This window comes from Meles meles, chromosome 9 (genome assembly GCF_922984935.1).
Source record: "Meles meles chromosome 9, mMelMel3.1 paternal haplotype, whole genome shotgun sequence".
Classification (NCBI taxonomy): domain Eukaryota; kingdom Metazoa; phylum Chordata; class Mammalia; order Carnivora; family Mustelidae; genus Meles; species Meles meles.
In genome coordinates, this window is record NC_060074.1 from 55,568,191 (window position 1) to 55,585,680 (window position 17,490).

Here is a 17,490-nt window from a genome sequence, read left to right on the forward strand (position 1 = left end):
CACTGCTAAAAGCTTAAAGTCTTTAAGTACTTACATTATCTCTTTTCACCACCTTCCAAAATGGCTGCATCCCTTCCCCGATTTTTCATATCCCTATTATTATTAATATCCCTAACACTATTAATATGGTCTTTCCAAATAACTCAAACTTTGTCTCAGTTTTCCCTTCTACTGATTAATGTCAGTGTGCTGGGCTTATTACCTGCATTCAGTACAGGCTCTGTAAAATGCAGGTCAAAGATTCAGTTCCAAGTAAGCAGACCACTACTACCTGGAGCGTTTCCTTACAAAGGGCCTCTAATTATACTCTACCAGAGTGAGGTGACAAAGAGGTGAGAGAGTTATAGGACTCAGTACAACCCATCCCTTCCTGAGTAAATAACTAAAAACAGAAACAAACAAACAAATAAAACACAATTATTTCAATCCCAGCTAAATCAGCACTGGCATTCAGATGACCTTGACTCAAGCAAAAGAGTAGTCTAAAGCTGCTCTGTTGAGGGCAGCAGCCACTAACCACTTGGGCTCTTGAGTACGTGAAATATGACTAGTCTGATCTCATAGACACTGTGAGTGTAAGATATACACAAGACTTCAAAGACTTAATACCCCCAAAAGTCTCAATAATTTTTAAAGTTAATTACATGTTGACATGATAGTATTTTGTATATTGGGTTAAATGAAATATATTATTAAAATTAATTTCACCCCGTTTGCCTATAAGTGCTAGTAGGAAATCTAGAATTATGTGTATGGCTTCCATCCTAGTTTTATTAGACAGTGTTTACCTCAAGATTCTGCATCAGATGTCAAGGAACTGTCAATTTTTCTGCACTTAAAATGGTAGGAGAAACAAGGCTTTTCTTCCAGACACGTAGTTACACCAGCTATCTTTTACTCATTTCATCTCTTCAGTCATGACCCACATTCAGTCAATAATAAAATCACATTTATTTTCCTTTTGTGTTGTCCTTGTCATTCACACTGTTATTTCCGAAGTTCAAGCCCCTAACATCTTCATTACCTGAGTTGTAATTACCAACTAAATCACCTCCATGACTTCATGTTTTCCCCATCAAAATGTTTCCTCAAGATGGCCATCAGAATAACTTTTTATTAACATGACTCTGATTATGTTTTCCCCTGCCCTCAAATCTTTAGTGATCACCCTTGCATACAGAATCAAGGCTAAATTCTCTAGCCTACTGGTTCTCAGACATTTTGATTATCATGATCCCTTTACACTTAAAACATTCTGAGGACCCCAGAGAGCTTATGTTTAAGTTGGCTTTAACTATCAACATTTTGCATATTATAAATTTAAATTGAGAAAATTTTAAAACACAGGCATACACAAGCACACATTCTATTAGCCTCCAAAGCAATAACATCATACATATCTTGTGGCTTCTGGAAAATTCCATTGTATCTTTGTGTCATAATGATACTAGAAAAGACAAATTACATCTTAGCATGACTTATAGATAAAATTTTCACCTTATAGACCCTCCAGAATGGTCTTGAACACCCACAGGTCTCCCTGAACCGTACCTTGAGACCTCCCGGACTAGCTCATTTCTCTACACTCTCCCTTGGTGATCTAGTCTTTTCCCATGACTTCAGTGTTTTTTTCTGGTTTTTTTGTGCTCAGGACTCCCAAGTCCTTGTCTCTAGCCTTGACCTTGCCCATGAACTCGGATTTGTATATGCTACTGTCATCTCTACCTATATAGTGCAAAGGTGGTCAAAACTGACTCGTGTAAAACAGAACCTGCTCCCAAACCTACTCTTCCTGTCTTACTTATCTTGGTAATTGTCACCTCTCAAGTCAGATACCTTGGTTTTTTTCCCTTATCTCTCCTCTCTCTCTCCTCCTTCACATCAAATTAATCAGTAGTTTCTATGGATTCTAACTCTTCTAAATTCTCTCAATTTTTTTTTTTTACTTCTTCCCACTTCACTGCCACCACCCTACCTCAGATCAACCATCTTCTTTTACTTGAAATGTCAAAAAAGCCTTCTAACTGATCTCCCTTCCTTGAGGTTCACTCTTCTCCAATCTATTCCCACGACCCTTCAGCCAGAGGAATCTTTTTATAGCACAGATGTGATCATAGCACTGAAAGCTATCTAAAACACGTTGCCATTTCTCTAACACCAGAAATTCCAACACTGGCATTCAAAATCGGCTTAGCTCATAATAAGTACTCAATAAATACTTGTTGAATGAATAAATGACATTTAAGATCTTCAACTGTATTGTCCCAAACCTGCTTTTCCAAGAGTATGCCCATCTTCCCCTCTGCTCCCCTCACATTGACACTATGTTTGTTGAATAAATAAGTTAGCTGAACAACAGCACCATTTTTATAATGAAAGATTTGTTCCCTTTATATTCACACTGCCAAACCAGAGACAGTGATTTGGGTAAAGTACAGATAATGAGAACGAATGCCAAAGCTGAAAGTGAGTAAACATTAAAAAGGACAAAAGAAGAAAAAAAAAAAAAGGACAAAAGAGACTAAAGACTATCTGGCTTGTGGTCTAAGTCATCCCAACAAAAGAAACTTGAGCTACATATCGGTCAAAGCTTTTAGTTGGAAACAAAGAAACCTATCTTAATAAGTTTAAGCCGGAATTAAGCTTATTAAAGAATATTAAATAGCTCATACCTTCTCTAGAGAAGTCCATGTAGGAGAACCTGGGTGGCTCAGTCGGTTAAGGGTCTGCATTTGGCTCAGGTCATGATCTCCAGGTCCTGGGATTGAGCCCTGTGATCGGTTACCTGATAAGCAGGGAGTCTTCTGGCTTCTCTCTCTGCCTCTACCCCCTGCCCGTGTTTTTTTTTTTTTTTTCTCTCTCTCTCAAATAAATACACAAAATCTTAAGAAAAGGAAAGAAAGAAAGAGAGAAAGGAAGGAAGGGAAGAAGGGAAGGAGAGAAAGGAAGGAAGGAAGGAAAAAGACAGAAGAAGAAAGGAAAGGAAAGAAAGGAAAAGAAAAGGACAGGAAAGGAAAGGCAAGGAAAGAAAAGAGAAAAGAAAAGAAAATGAAAAGAAAGGAAGAGGCTTGGAAATTACAGGGCCAGGGACAACATGCCCATCCCACCACAGACCTGGCCACAGAGATGCTCTGCCCCCCGCTTCCTTCATGAAGCACAGACAATACATCTTGCACCACTAACACCCTGAGGCAGGACAGTGCATGATTCAGCTAATGCGTTTCCAACTGCTACGTCTGGACACTAGCCACAGTTTTCTTCACCCTCACTGGAGTTTCAAACAAGGTTTGGGACCCAAGCATCAGGCTTTTATAGAGGAGTAAGGATTCATAAAGTCTGGAATTCCCCCAAAACTGCATCAATACTAGAAGGTGCTGGTGGTCCAGAAGGAATGACAAGCTGGAATCCTGAAATCCAGGGTTCTAGTCTCAGTTTTCTAGAATTTAGGCTAGTTACCTAAGCTTTCCAAAGTTCCAGTCAGAAATTAAGGTTTTTTCCTGTAAGCTTTATATAGCGACAGCTTTACCACATTTTATACTCTTCTATAAAATGGGAAAAGTACCTCCAAGGTTTATTTAGACTACTAGGCAAATATAAAGTGGTAATAATGTCATTATCACAAAATAGGGATAATATTTTCCCCTGCATAGAACTGTTGATAATGAGATAAGATCATCTGCAGTCTTTTTGAATTTCAAAAAAAGTTGGACAAACAAGGAACAGATTTTTAATCACTTGTGTTAGAAAGAAAAGAGTAGAATACTTAAATGTAGTTCTAAAAATTGTAAGTTACATTGTTGCTAAAATTCTTTGAAAAATACTGAATCTTTTTCTACCATTCCTGTTTTGATGGTAAATGAAGTTTATGTACAAATATTGGTTGGCATGAGTGACCTGTTTCCAAATTAAAGGGACTGTGTCTTTATTCTTGTTCCTATTTGCCTGTTTCTTTGTCTGGCAGGGGCTTGGTTCTCCATGCTTTTCAAAACAAAATACAAAATATAAAATGTAAAAAAATAAAAAAAGGATTGTAAATGACAAAAGCCATACACACACACACACACACACACACACACACACACACACATACACATACACACACACATCCCCAAAAGAATCACTGTCTATTTCCTTGGACTAAGCCACTTATCCCTAAATTCAGAAATCAGGCCTTCTTCTAGAACCTAATAGAAAATAAAAATAAAAATAACAAACTGAAGAGAACAAGGATGGAAAGCACTGCTGTCTGAAGCAGCAGAGGCGCAGGTATGAGACTGAGGAGAAGGATGGTGGGCCATCTCAATAAAACCCAACAGGTTTTATAGTGTTTGGATCCAAATTGTTTCCTGTTAGATTTTCTATGTGACCCAATAGCTTTTACCATTCTGTTGCCAAAGTAGGGTATTTGTCTTGCCTAAATGTGTCTCTGCTCTTAGAAATTCGTAAGCCATTATCGACACACCTATTTCTTTTAAGATGACTCTTACATCAAGACCTTTAACTATACAGCAAACTATGACATTTGGGATGGTGGGGTACATTTATTTTCTCAGTAGTTCCCTCCTCCTGTCATGTAGAAATGTAAAATGTACTCAAACTTCTATTTATTATGTATTCTCTGGGAGTTGGATTCTTCCTAAGAAACACTGCTGTGGTTGGGGAAAAACTCACCCAGTACTTGACCCATCACTCAAAACCAGGTTGGCTCGTAGCTTATCACATTCCCCATAGAGCAAAAGGACTCAGAGCACAGCCTGTTGTCTAGATCTAGTTGAAGGTAAATATGCCTCACTCCAAGAAAAAAGGCAAAGTAACCCCAGCTTGCTGTTGATATTTCTAGCTTCCCTTATTTCCTTCTTCCCTGTAAAGGGAAGGATCCTATTTTTGACCCATTCCTCTCATTCAATCAAGAAATGTTATGAAATCGTATGTTTATTGGTCAATCCATTATAATTCAGAATGAACAAAATTCTGTCAGGCTACTACTATAGCTGAGTACTTGTATTTTTCTTCAACGACTTTCAAAGAACGGCAACTGATTCAGGAGAAATCTGAGGGCTATGGAGAAACTTGAAATGTTACTGTAAAGAAGAATCTAAAGATATTCCTCTAAGGAGACCAGAATCGTACTCAATAAATTAAGTCTAATATTTTCCGTGATTTCAATGGAGAGAATATTGTCAGGTGGGGAACAGGTGGATGGATAGATAGCTAATAATTCTGACACCACTACATGGTCCCAGCGAGTGAGGACATGAGGTAGTCAAGCAGAAGAAAATGTTCACCTATAATACTCTGGCTCAAATGTGGAACCCAACTGTTCTTTAAATTTCTAGTACTAGAGTTGACAGGAATGGAACATGTAAATAAATTCCACTTAAAGCTCAGATATAATAAAAAGGGAAACAAACCAGATAAAAACAAAACCGTATAACTAGGCAACATAATTCACAAAATATCATTTGCTCATATTTTATCCTGTAGTCTCTAGAGAGGCTTTTCTCCCTCATCCTACAGTTCCAGGCTCCTTTTCCTGTGGCCTATTTGGCAGGGGCCATCTTTATCAAGATGGAAGCTGACCCCAGAGAGCAACAGGTATTTCCTCTTGCACTTTTAAGCCCATCATCTCAACGTTCACTGAGATGAGACAAATACCCACATCATTGGCCCCAGAAAAATCCAACTCTTTAAAGTGGAAATACAGTGTCCTCCCACCTACATAGGCATGACTTTATTACTTCACAGAATAACCATATCAGAACCCAAAGCAAAAAAGCACCAAAGAGACACATGCATTAGTGCAACACACACACACACACACACACACACACACACACAGTAGTAAGGGTCTCAATTCTCTGCAGCACCAGATTTAACTCTATGGGGACGACTGGCAGTCAAGTTTGAAATCAAAAACACCAAAAATGAGTTTCCCTGAAGAGAGTGGCCAGTTCTGTTACCCTGTTGCAGCTGTCGCTTAAGAAAACAAGCCAAGAAAATAAGATAGGGACAGGGAAGTGGACAACCAGTTGTCATCTGCCTCTTCAAGGTCCTGAATCATGTTATGCTATAACACAGACACATCTAGCATGCTCTGATGGACTTAGGATAATTGAAATGGAGAACAAGAATGTTTGTAGATGCTTTCATAAACTTCAGAAGTCGAAGTTCCTGATAACACATGGCGTAGAAGCAGATAGAAAACTTGCTGGTTTGGTTTGATTAAGATTACTTCCACAAAGCCCCCAAGTTTTAAGTTTTCTGAACCATTAATACATCTTTAGTGTATATATCAAAGCACTACTGCTAATAGCTGTCTTTTCCTCATTCTTTCAGAAATGGAGTGACCATTATGTCACTCCATTATGGAAATGGTTTCTTGACACAGAAGTCAAACAGACTTAGAGTCCAGCCACTCCTTTTGTTAATAAAAGTCTAAGTAAATCAACATAGTTGTCTAAAAATACTACTGAACACCTACAATGTGGGAAATGCTAATCCTTGTGTATCTATAAAACACAAGAAGATAAAGTTGATCTGTCGGAGGTAGCAAGGAAAGTTTGTAGTACAAAGTATGTCGACCAGGACTTGAAAGTAGAACAGAAATTAGCTAGATGTTGTTTGTGTATGAATGTGATCTTAAGGACTCGGGCAAGAAGGCATGTGGTTTCAAAGGGACCTGAATAAGGCCAAGGTGACAAGATGGGAAAGTACTAGAGATGAGTCAGAAGAAATATTTAGATCAGGTGGGTGTCTTTTAGGCCACATTAGGAATTTGGGTCCCAATTTTTAAGGTAATGGGAAGTCACTGAAAAACTCCAAGAAAGAGAATGCCATAGTCTGAAATATTAAAATATCACTTACAGATACTAGTATAGAGAATGGGTTGTGCCTAGGCACAAGTTAAATCTCAGTAACTAGTTGGGAGGATTATTCAATCATGTGGGTGATAAAGGATTTTTGTCAAGAACCACTTGGGCAGGGGAGATGGAAAGAAGGGTTATTTGTTGAGGAAGGTGTAGGTAGGAAAAGAGAGAAATGTTCTAGGCATGCCCCAAGGTAAAGGATTTTTGTCAAGAACCACTTGGGCAGGGGAGATGGAAAGAAGGGTTATTTGTTGAGGAAGGAGTAGGCAGGAAAAGAGAGAAATGTTCTAGGCATGCCCCAAGGTTCTGATCTCTGCACTGGGTGAACAAAGATTCCATTCACTAAAAAAGGGAACACTGTGAAGATTCAGGTTGGATATGTATGAATTCCACTAAGGACTTTGAGTTTGAAATGAATGTGAGACACCCAAGTGAAGCTGAAGAGGCAGTAATTAGAAAAAATAGCTTTAGGATTCAGAGTATTGGTCTTGGTTAGAAGCAAAACTTTGAGAGTTCTCCTGGTATTCAAGAGGTAATTAAGACCAAGTCTGTGGATAAGATTTTCTGGATACATGTTTTTAAATGAGATATCCAGTGAAAGTGTCTTGAGTTTATTTCCTGATCTTTTATAGACTCCCAGCAAATTTCAGTTGGTTCATCCTGACTTAAAGTGTTTTCAAGAGCTATGCTCTATGGCACCAAGGTATGGACTCTCAACCAATTGCTGTAACTACTTAAGAAAATCCAAAAATTTTTCCTTGAGAAAAATGTTGACTCTGTGCATAGATACCACTATATTGGCCAATTCCTGTGTAGGTGTGTTGATCTTTTGACTGGGATAGACTTCACATTTGTGTACTCAAGTGTACACAACTGAAAGAGAACTTTGCCCCCTTTGAATCTAGGGTTTAAAGCATATGGCCTTCACTTGATTCACAGTGCAAAATACACACAATAGAGCTACTTCTTGTAAAATTCAATCATGGATGAAAGTCTTTTTTGTTTGAGAAAAGTATTTGTAGAGGAGGAGGGAAAAAAGATCTAATCCTCTACTAGGTTTGTCAGTAAGAAAGTGTTTGCCATTGAAGGTCTTGGTATTATTTTAATCTGCTATGTTTTCCTAAGTGAGGATCATTCTCATATGTCTATGAAGGTTAAGGTATTAAAGAATAAATTTCTGCAAGATTTCAAAGCTCTGCCTCTTCTTAGGCATAGAGTAATAGAAAAGGCAAAAGTAACAGAAGTTAAATTTTTAATTTACATTTCTCTGTGTTCCATGAAGAATTTGAGATGCATTACAATAACATATGAAATATATATATTCAAAACATGGAAAAATACAAATTGGAGCCGATGGTTATTACTGAGGAAAAAGGTAAAATGCAAATGTATAGGCCAAAGACCCCTGCACAAGTACTAAGGTTGGATTGCAGATATGAGTCTGAAATTTTGGCTTTTGAATAAAGGGATATGTCCTTACCTTCTTTATTATACATAAGAAAGATATTTTCTTTCTTCCAAAAGTAATTTATTGCTTGAGGTTTTCTTTAAAGGGCTCCAAAAGATATGTTTAAAAATATGTTCAAACATATCTCTAGAATAAAATGCAGTAGTAGATTTTGTACCACTATTTCCAGTAGTATGCTTCAATTCAAGATTAGGACCTAATTCCAAAACCAAACCCATAACAGCAGTTCTGTGAAATGAGAAAGTAGAGGGGAGATGACCATGTGCCCCATGTGACCCTACGTGGCTCTGTGATGGCCTAACTTAATCCATAGCTAAACTCTAGCATAACTGGATGACTGACTCTTAACTGTTTAGATGAGCTATCCTAAGGGAATCTGATTAAAACCATGGATCTCCAACAAAACAAATATTGCACACACATGTGTGTGTACACACACAAACACGGTAGCACATAAATTCAAAAAATTCACTAATCTTTCCAAACCTAGGTTGTAATACAGGATCTTAAGTACCTGAAAAAAATCACATAAATTACATTATTATTACATTAGAGGTAATATGAGAAACTGCTTAAGAGTATATGCTCTGGGATCAAACAGAGCTCAGTTTAATTCAAGGTTCTGCCCATTCTGGCTGGAGAGCTTTGAGCAAGCTGTGTAATTTCCCTATGCCTCCTTTTTCCCATCTATAAAATGAGGCTGATAATATATTTTATTTCATAGGGTCAAGGTAAGGATTAAATGAGATAATGCATATAGAGGGCTTAGCATAATGTCTCTAACATAGTAAGGACTTAATAGTAGCTATTAGCTATCATTAGTTTAATCAATCAATTTAATCAATCAATTGAAGCTATCATTTTTAGTTACACTGTTCCCATTTCCCCATAAGACCAAGAACATCAGATGGGTACCTGAATGGCTTAGTCAGTTGAGCATCCGACTCTTGATTTTGACTCAGGTCATGATCTCAGGGTCATGAGATGGAGTCCCCAATTGGACTAAGTGGGTGTCTCCTCCTTTTCCTCTCCCTCTGCCTCTTCCCCTGCTCATACTCTCTTTCTCTCTCTCAAACAAACTAATTAATAAATCTTAAAAAAAAAAATAGACCCAGAACATTAGAGAAGTGGTAATCAATCTACAAAACACTGTGCTTATATGTAAATGAAAACTATTTCTCAGGAAGGGTATATAGAATCATTTTTCAGATTTTCAATAAGGTCCATGAATGAAAAATGTGGAGACTACAAAAAGGCAAACATGAGTTGGCTCAGTTCTTTATGAAGGTACTGACTCACAATCACTCTTCCCCAGTCTCCATTTCAACAGGACTCTCATGAGCTCTGAGCATATATTTATCTTATAAGCTGTTTCTCTAAAAAATAATAGTGTCCTCATGGCTCACTAACTGTCACTAAGCTCCTTTATTGATCTGATTCTATTTCTGGACATTCTGTCATTGACCTGAGTATGCCTAGCCCACCCCACAGCCCCTTGGATATGTCAAGGATGCATTAACGTAAGAAATGACAGAAAACCTCCCAGGTAAGTTACTGAGCGGTACAAAATTACTTTAAAATCTCTCCAAAATTGCCAGCAATCGTCACTGCTTCTCCTGCTCAGAACAACTTTCTCCCATTCCCTGAGTAATTTCACCTTGTGCCTCTACTGCCCTTTTATTTCTTTCCTAACCAGACTTCCTGTTTTGTCCTTTTAAAAGCTAGCGTTTGTAATAAGAATACCCTTTCTGTTGACCAAACAACAAATCAGGGTAAATCTAGAAATCTCAACTCTTCTCTGCAGTTCATTGCATCATGCTCAAAGATTCTTTTGTTGTTGTTGTTGCTAGGCATACAACACGGCTCGTTTTATTTTCTTCCCAATTCAGAACTATTTTGAATGCTTGAAAGAGTCTCCTTCCATACACCCAAGGATGTACTGTATTGGAATGAACATTTTAAAGCTTTAAGATTTGGAACACTTTCAACAGCCTTGCAAAATTAGGGTAAAAGGTGAAGCATGTGGTTCTAGGGTCAGTGAGCTTTGTTTTCTGAGACCTTTGACTTGCTGATGTGTTTATAGATTATGTGGCTCAAATAAAAGCCTTCTCCAGCTCATGCCATTTCTACGGTTATCTTTATTTTAGTATCCCAATTTCTGTTCTTAATAGTTACTGCAAATATTGCAGCCATGAATCTCTTAGCTCAAATAATTGCTTAATAGAACATATCCTCACCTCAAATGAAGCAGGTCCTTTATGAATACCCACAATAAATAACAGATATTTATGGTATTTACTATACGCTAGGGGTGCGCTGATGCTGTCATACATTCTTTGCCACACTGGTGAGAGGACAGCTACCATTCCCATTTTATTGGTGGATAAATTAAGGCACAGAAGGTTTTAAGTGACTTGCCCTAACTCAATGAGTCTAAGGTTTTTTTTTTTGTTTGTTTGTTTGTTTTAAAAAGATTTTATTTATTTGACAGAGATCATAAGTAGGCAGAGAGGCAGGCAGAGAGAGAGGGGGGAGCCTGCTTCCCCCTGAGCTGAGCAGAGAGCCCCATGTGGGGCTCGATCCCAGGACCCTGAGACCATGAGACCATGAGACCATGACCTGAGCTGAAGGCAGAGGCTTAAATCACTGAGGCACCGAGGCGCCCCGAGTCTAAGGTTTTGATTTTTAACTCAGGTATGTCTGACTCTAAAGCCCTTGTTTTTCTGGCTAATAAAGAGGGATCCAATTGAATTCATCAGAACCTATGAAGGAACCTTATAAAATTGTGAATTTTTGAGCTCCTAAATCTTCTAATTCAGGAGATCTAGCTGGAACGTGGAAAACTGGTAAGGACTGGATTAATGGTATCTATTGTTAGTTGTTAGTTATGCTGCTTCAGTTTTTTTAATAGGATCAAGAAGAACATTAGAGAAGGGGTTATTAATATTCAAAACATTACATGAATATGCAAATGTGAATCTCTGGGAAATGTTCCATAATCTTGTTCAGATTCTCAATGAGGCCCTCAAACCAAGAAAGTTAAAAAACCACTGGATAGAGGCAAACCCAAGTTGGCTTGTTTCATTTTTTTTTTTTTAACAAAGGTTTCTTCTCACACTTAACTACATTTTTTTCACCCTTTAAGAATACTAATATGCTCAGAACAGGCATGTGTATTTTATATATTGTCACTTTTAACTCTCTAGGTCACAAAATGTCTATAAATATCTTTGTTGCTCAAATCACAAATACCTTGGACCGTTCCACTTTTCACACTAATGCTCTTCATTTATCCCATAGACCCTTGGAATTTCTAAAGCCCAGGTAATTCAGATTCATAGCCAGTTTGGGGTACAACTAGTGTTTCCTAAACCTTTTGGTATAACATTAATCTTATTTATTAACTAAAACCTCTTTATTAAGTAGCACCAGTTAGTGGGCCTAAAATGACAAAAGTTTTACTAAATATACCGCAATATGCATAGATATTAGAGCAGTCTTTAAATAGATTAGCGTACATTTTATTACCACAACAAAACTTGTAATAATTATTGCTTTTGCATACCTTTTTTCCTCCAAGCTGTTTATGAACATGAATGCCTGATTGTTAGGAATGCCAGCCTTGGTGTGAGATAACGTTCTTCATTGTAGCACTAGGATCTGTTCTTTGAATTAATTTCTATGTGTAATATAGCATCCAGTGATGGTTACTTTCTCAACACTCACTATCCCTTCTTTCTGATTTGTTTGTTTCAATGTGTCCAGCCCCAAGGGTGGATTATCATTGGCCCAAGTCTCTCTCTGCCAATGATTAGTCTAGTGATAGGCATATAACCCACTTCTTATTCATTAATAAGGAAATTGGAGACAGGCAGTCTTGGTGTTCATTTGGCAGATCACATTGTCATCAAGAACCAAAGTTCCATGTCAGTTTGAACTCTGCACAAATAACATATGCCCTTAAAAAAAAAAAAAAAAGATTTAGGTTCCTGCCATACATTGATCTAAATCTATAATTAAGTATTATTTTTTGAAGTAAAAGCAGAATGACTTCTGTCAGCTTCAAAGCTGGAATTATCCCAAGATATTTGATAGCTATTAAAACTTATTAATTTAATAATAATATGTATTAAAAACTAATTTGATCATATATGATATGCATCATATATTAGTTTATACACATATGATCAAATTAATCAGTTGCTGATGAGTATAGCTAATATGAAATTGTGTCTAGGAGCCTAGATGGAGAATTTCATAAGCAAGACAAGGAAATCGATGCCAGAAACTTCATCAAACACAACATCCTGTATGAAGCTGAAGAGATAAACAATTGGTTGCCCCACTGCAATGGTACAAAATTCTTTGGTTTCTTCAGATTGATGAGAATCTTGAACAGTTCATTTAAAAACAAGAACTTCAAAAATTTGAAGTGCTACAGACAATGTTTAGAGGAATAATTTATTCTCACTATTTACAATGATTAGGACTTAAGTACTTGTCATGATTTTAGCAAGGACTTGTATATGCTAGACATTTTTTAAGCACAACATTATTGAGAGGACACAGACATGTTTCTCAACATTTCACAATGGATGACTTTAAAAAAAGATCATAAGAAAACTTGATTCAAATGTATTTAGTAGTTTATGTACATGTTTTACATAATACATTATATGTGAGGAAAAGAATTTGTTGATTCACTCAGTCGCAGTCATTTTATTGGTCTCATTTTCGTTTTGGTAGAGAACACTTTCCCAGTACCTAGAAGTTACTTGTCAAAGTAAAAAGCCCTAGCAAAAAGCTCTCATCTGAGAAAACAAGCTAGGTATTAGGCACTTGGGGGCAAGCCAATGCCAGAACTAGGGAACATCTAGTCTGCCATAGAAGAGAATCAAACAGTTTGTTTATTTCTTTGTTTGTTTCTGGGCATTTTCTTTTTTTTTTTTCATTTTTTTATTATGTTATGTTAGTCACCATACAGTACATCATTAGTTTTTGATGTAATGTTCCATGATTCATTGTTTGCTTAAAACACCCAGTGCTCCATACAATACATGCCCTCCTTAATACCCATGGCTGGGCTCACCTATACTCCCACCCCCCTCCCCTCCAAACCCTCAGATTGTTTCCCGGAGTCCATAGTCTCTCATGGTTTGTCTCCCCCTCTGATTCCCTCCCCCTTCATTTTTCCCTTCTTTCTCTTAATGTCCTCCATGCTATTCCTTATGTTCCACAAATAAGTGAAACCATATGATAATTATCTTTCTCTGCTTGACTTAGTTCACTTAGCATAATCTCCTCCAGTTCCATCCATGTTGATGCAAATGTTGGATGGCTGAGTAATATTCCTTTCTGAAAGCGGAGTAAGATTCCATTGCATATATGGACCACATCTTCTTTATCCATCTGTTGAAGGGCATCTTGTCTATTCCATAGTTTGGCTGTCGTGGTCATTGCTGCTATGAACATTGGGGTGCATGTGCACCTTCTTTTCACTACATCTGTATCTTTGGGGTAAATACCCAGCAATGCAATTTCTGGGTCATAGGGTAGCTCTATTTTTAACTTTTTGAGGAACATCCACACTGTTTTCCAAAGTGGCTAAATCACCTTGCATTCCCATCAACAGTGTAACGGTTCCTCCACAACCTCTCTAACATTTGTTGTTTCTTGCCTTGTCAATTTTTGCCTTTCTAACCAGTGTAAGGTGATATCTCAATTTGGTTTTGATTTTAATTTCCTTGATGACTAATGATGTTGAAAATTTTTCATGTGTCCATCAGCCATTTCTATGTCTTCTTTGAGAAGTGTCTGCTCATATCTTCTGCCCATTTTTTGACTTATTTGATTTTAGGATATTGAGTTTGAGAAGTTCTTTATAGATCTTTCATACCAGCCCCTTATCTGTAGTGTTATTTGCAAATATCTTCTCCCATTCCATATGGCCTCTTTGTTTTGTTGACTGTTTCCTTTGATGTGTAGAAGCTTTTTATCTTGATGAAGTCCAAAAGTTCATTTTCTCTTTTGTTTCTCTTTCCTTTGGAGATGTGTCTTAAGAAGTTGCTGTGGCTGATGTCAAAGAGATTACTGTCCATGTTCTCCTCTAGGATTTTGATGGATTGTTGTCTCACGTTGAGGTCATTCATCCATTTTGAGTTTATCTTTGTGTATGGTGTAAGAGAATGGTCAAGTTTCATTCTTCTGTGTGTAGCTGTCCAATTTTCCCAGCACCATTTATTGAAGAGACTGTCATTTTTCCACTGGTTATTTCTTTCTGCTTTGTCGATGATTAGTTGATGATAGAGTTGAAGGTCAATATCTGGGCTCTCTATTCTGTTCCATTGATCTATGTGTCTGTTTTTGTACCACTGCCATGCTGTGTTGGTGATCATGGCTTTGTAATAAAGCTCGAAATCAAACAATGTGATGCCCCCTGCTTTGTTTGTTTTTTTTTTTTCAACATTTCTTTGGCAATTTGGGGTCTTTTCTAGTTCCATACAAATTTTAGGATTGTTTGTTCCAGCACTTTGAAAAATGTCATTGGGGGGCTCCTGGGTGGCTTAGTGGGCTAAGCCTCTGCCTTCGGCTCAGGTCATGTCTCAGGGTCCTGGGATCGAGCCCCACATCAGGCTCTCTGCTCAGCAAGGAGCCTGCCTCCCCCCGCTCTCTGCCTGCCTCTCTGCCTATTTGTGATCTCTCTCTGTCAAATAAATAAATAAAATCTTAAAAAAAAAAAAAAAAAAAGAAAAAGAAAAATGTCATTGGTATTTTGATAGGGATGGCATTGAAAGTATAGATTTCTCTGGGGAGCATAAACATTTTAACATTGTTTATTATTCTGATCCATGAGCATGGAATGTTTTTCCATCTTTTTGTGTCTTCTTCAATTTCTTTCATAAGTGTTATGTAGTTTCTAGAGTATAGATCCTTTACCACTTTGGTTAGGTTTATTCCAAGACGTGTTATGGTTTTTGGTGCTATTGTAAATAGAATCAATTCCCCAATTTTTCTTTCTACAGTAACATTGTTAGTGTATAGGAAAGCAACCGATTTCTGTTCATTGATGTTATATCCTGCCACATTACTAAATTGCTGGTATGAATTCTAGTAATTTGGGGGTGGAGTCTTTTGGGTTTTCCACATAAAAATTCATGTCATCTGTGAAGAGAGAGAGTTTGACTTCTTCTTTGGCAATTTGAATACATTTTATTTCTTTTTGTTGTCTGATTGCTGTTGCTAGGACTTCTTATGTTGAATAATAGTGGCGAAAGTGAGTGTCCTTGTCATGTTCCTGATCTTAAGGGGAATGCTCTCAGCTTTTTCCCATTGAGAATGATATTCACTGTGGGCTTTTCCTAGTTTTTTTAAATGAAATTGAGGAATATTCCCTCTATCCCCTACACTCTGAAGAGTTTTAATCAGGAAAAGATGATGTATTTTTGTCAAATGCTTTTTCTGCACCAGTTGAGAGGACCATATGGTTCTTGTCACTTCTCTTAATAATATATTCTATCACACTGATTGATTTGCGAATGCTGAAGCACCCTTGCATCCCAGGGATACATCCCACTTGTTCGTGATAGATAATCCTTTTAATGTACTGTTGGATCCTCTTAGCTAGGTTTTGTTTGAGAATTTTGTCATCCATATTCACCAGGGACATTGGGCTGTAATTCTCCTTTTTGATAGGGTTTTTGCCTGGTTTGGGGATCAAGGTAATGCTGGCCTCATAAATGAGTTTGGAAGTTTTCCTTCTGTTTCTATTTTTTTAAAGAGCTTCAGGAGAATAGCTATTATTTCTTCTTTGAATGTTTTGTAGAATTCCCCCAGGGGATCCATCAGGCTCTGGACTCTTTTTATTTCGGGAAGGGGGGGTGATCACTGCTTTAATCTCATTACAGGTGATTGGTCTATTCAGGTTATTAGTTTCTTCCTGTTTCAGTCTTGGTAGTTTATAGGTTTCCAGGAAAGCATCCATTTCTTCCAGGTTGCTTAATCTATTGGCATACAGTTGTTGATAATAATCTTTAATAATTATTTCTATTTCCTTAGCATTAGTCATGATTTCTCCCCTTTTATTCATAATTCTATTAATTTGGGTCCTTTCTTTTTTCTTTTAGATAAGTCTGGCCAGTGGTTTATCAATCTTATTCTTTCAAAGAAACAGCTTCCCGTTTCATTGATTTGCTCTACTTTATTTCTGGTTTCTAATTCATTGATTTCTGCTCTAATCTTAGTTATTTCTCTTCTCATGCATGGTTTAGGCTTTATTGGTTGTTCTTTCTTCAGTTCTTTAAGATACAAAATTAATTTGTTATATATTATATATTATGTAATATATTTTATATATACACATATATATGATATAAAGTTAATTTTTTTTGAGGCTAGGCTGACTATGTATTTCCCCCTTAGGGCCATCTTTGCTATATCCCATAGGTTTTGGACCATGTGTTTTCATTCTCATTGGTTTCCATGAATTGTCTAAGTTCTTTGACATTCTTAAGCAGGATGGTCTTCAGCTTCCAAGTGTTTGAATTTCTTCCAAAATTTTTCTTGTGATTGAGTTCCAGTTTCAAAGCGTTGTGGTCTGAAAACATGCAAGGAGTAATCTCAATATTTTGGTATCAGCTGAGACCTGATTTGTGATTCAGTATGTAATCTATTCTGGAGAGAGTTCCATGTGCGTTCAAGAAGACTGAGTGTTCTGTTGTTTTAGGGTGGAATGTTCTGTATATATCTATGAGGTCCATCTGGTCCAGTGTGTCATTCAAAGCTCTTGTGTCTTTGTTTATTTCCTGCTTAGATGACTTGTCTCTTGCTGAGAGTGGAGTGTTGAGGTCTCTTACTATTAAGGTCTTATTATCAATATGTCTCTTTATTTTGGTTAACAGTTGGCTTATGTAGTTGGCTGCTCCCGTGTTGGGGCACAGATATTTACAATTGTTAGACCCTCTTGTTGGATAGACCCTTTAAGAATGATATAGTGTCCTTCTATATCTGTAACTAGAGTCTTTAGCATAAAATCTGATTTGTCTGATAGGACCCTTAAGAATGATACAGTGTCCTTCTGTATCTCTAACTAGAGTCTTTAGCATAAAATCTAATTTGTCTGATATGAGAATTGCTACCCCAGCTTTCTTTTGAGGTCCA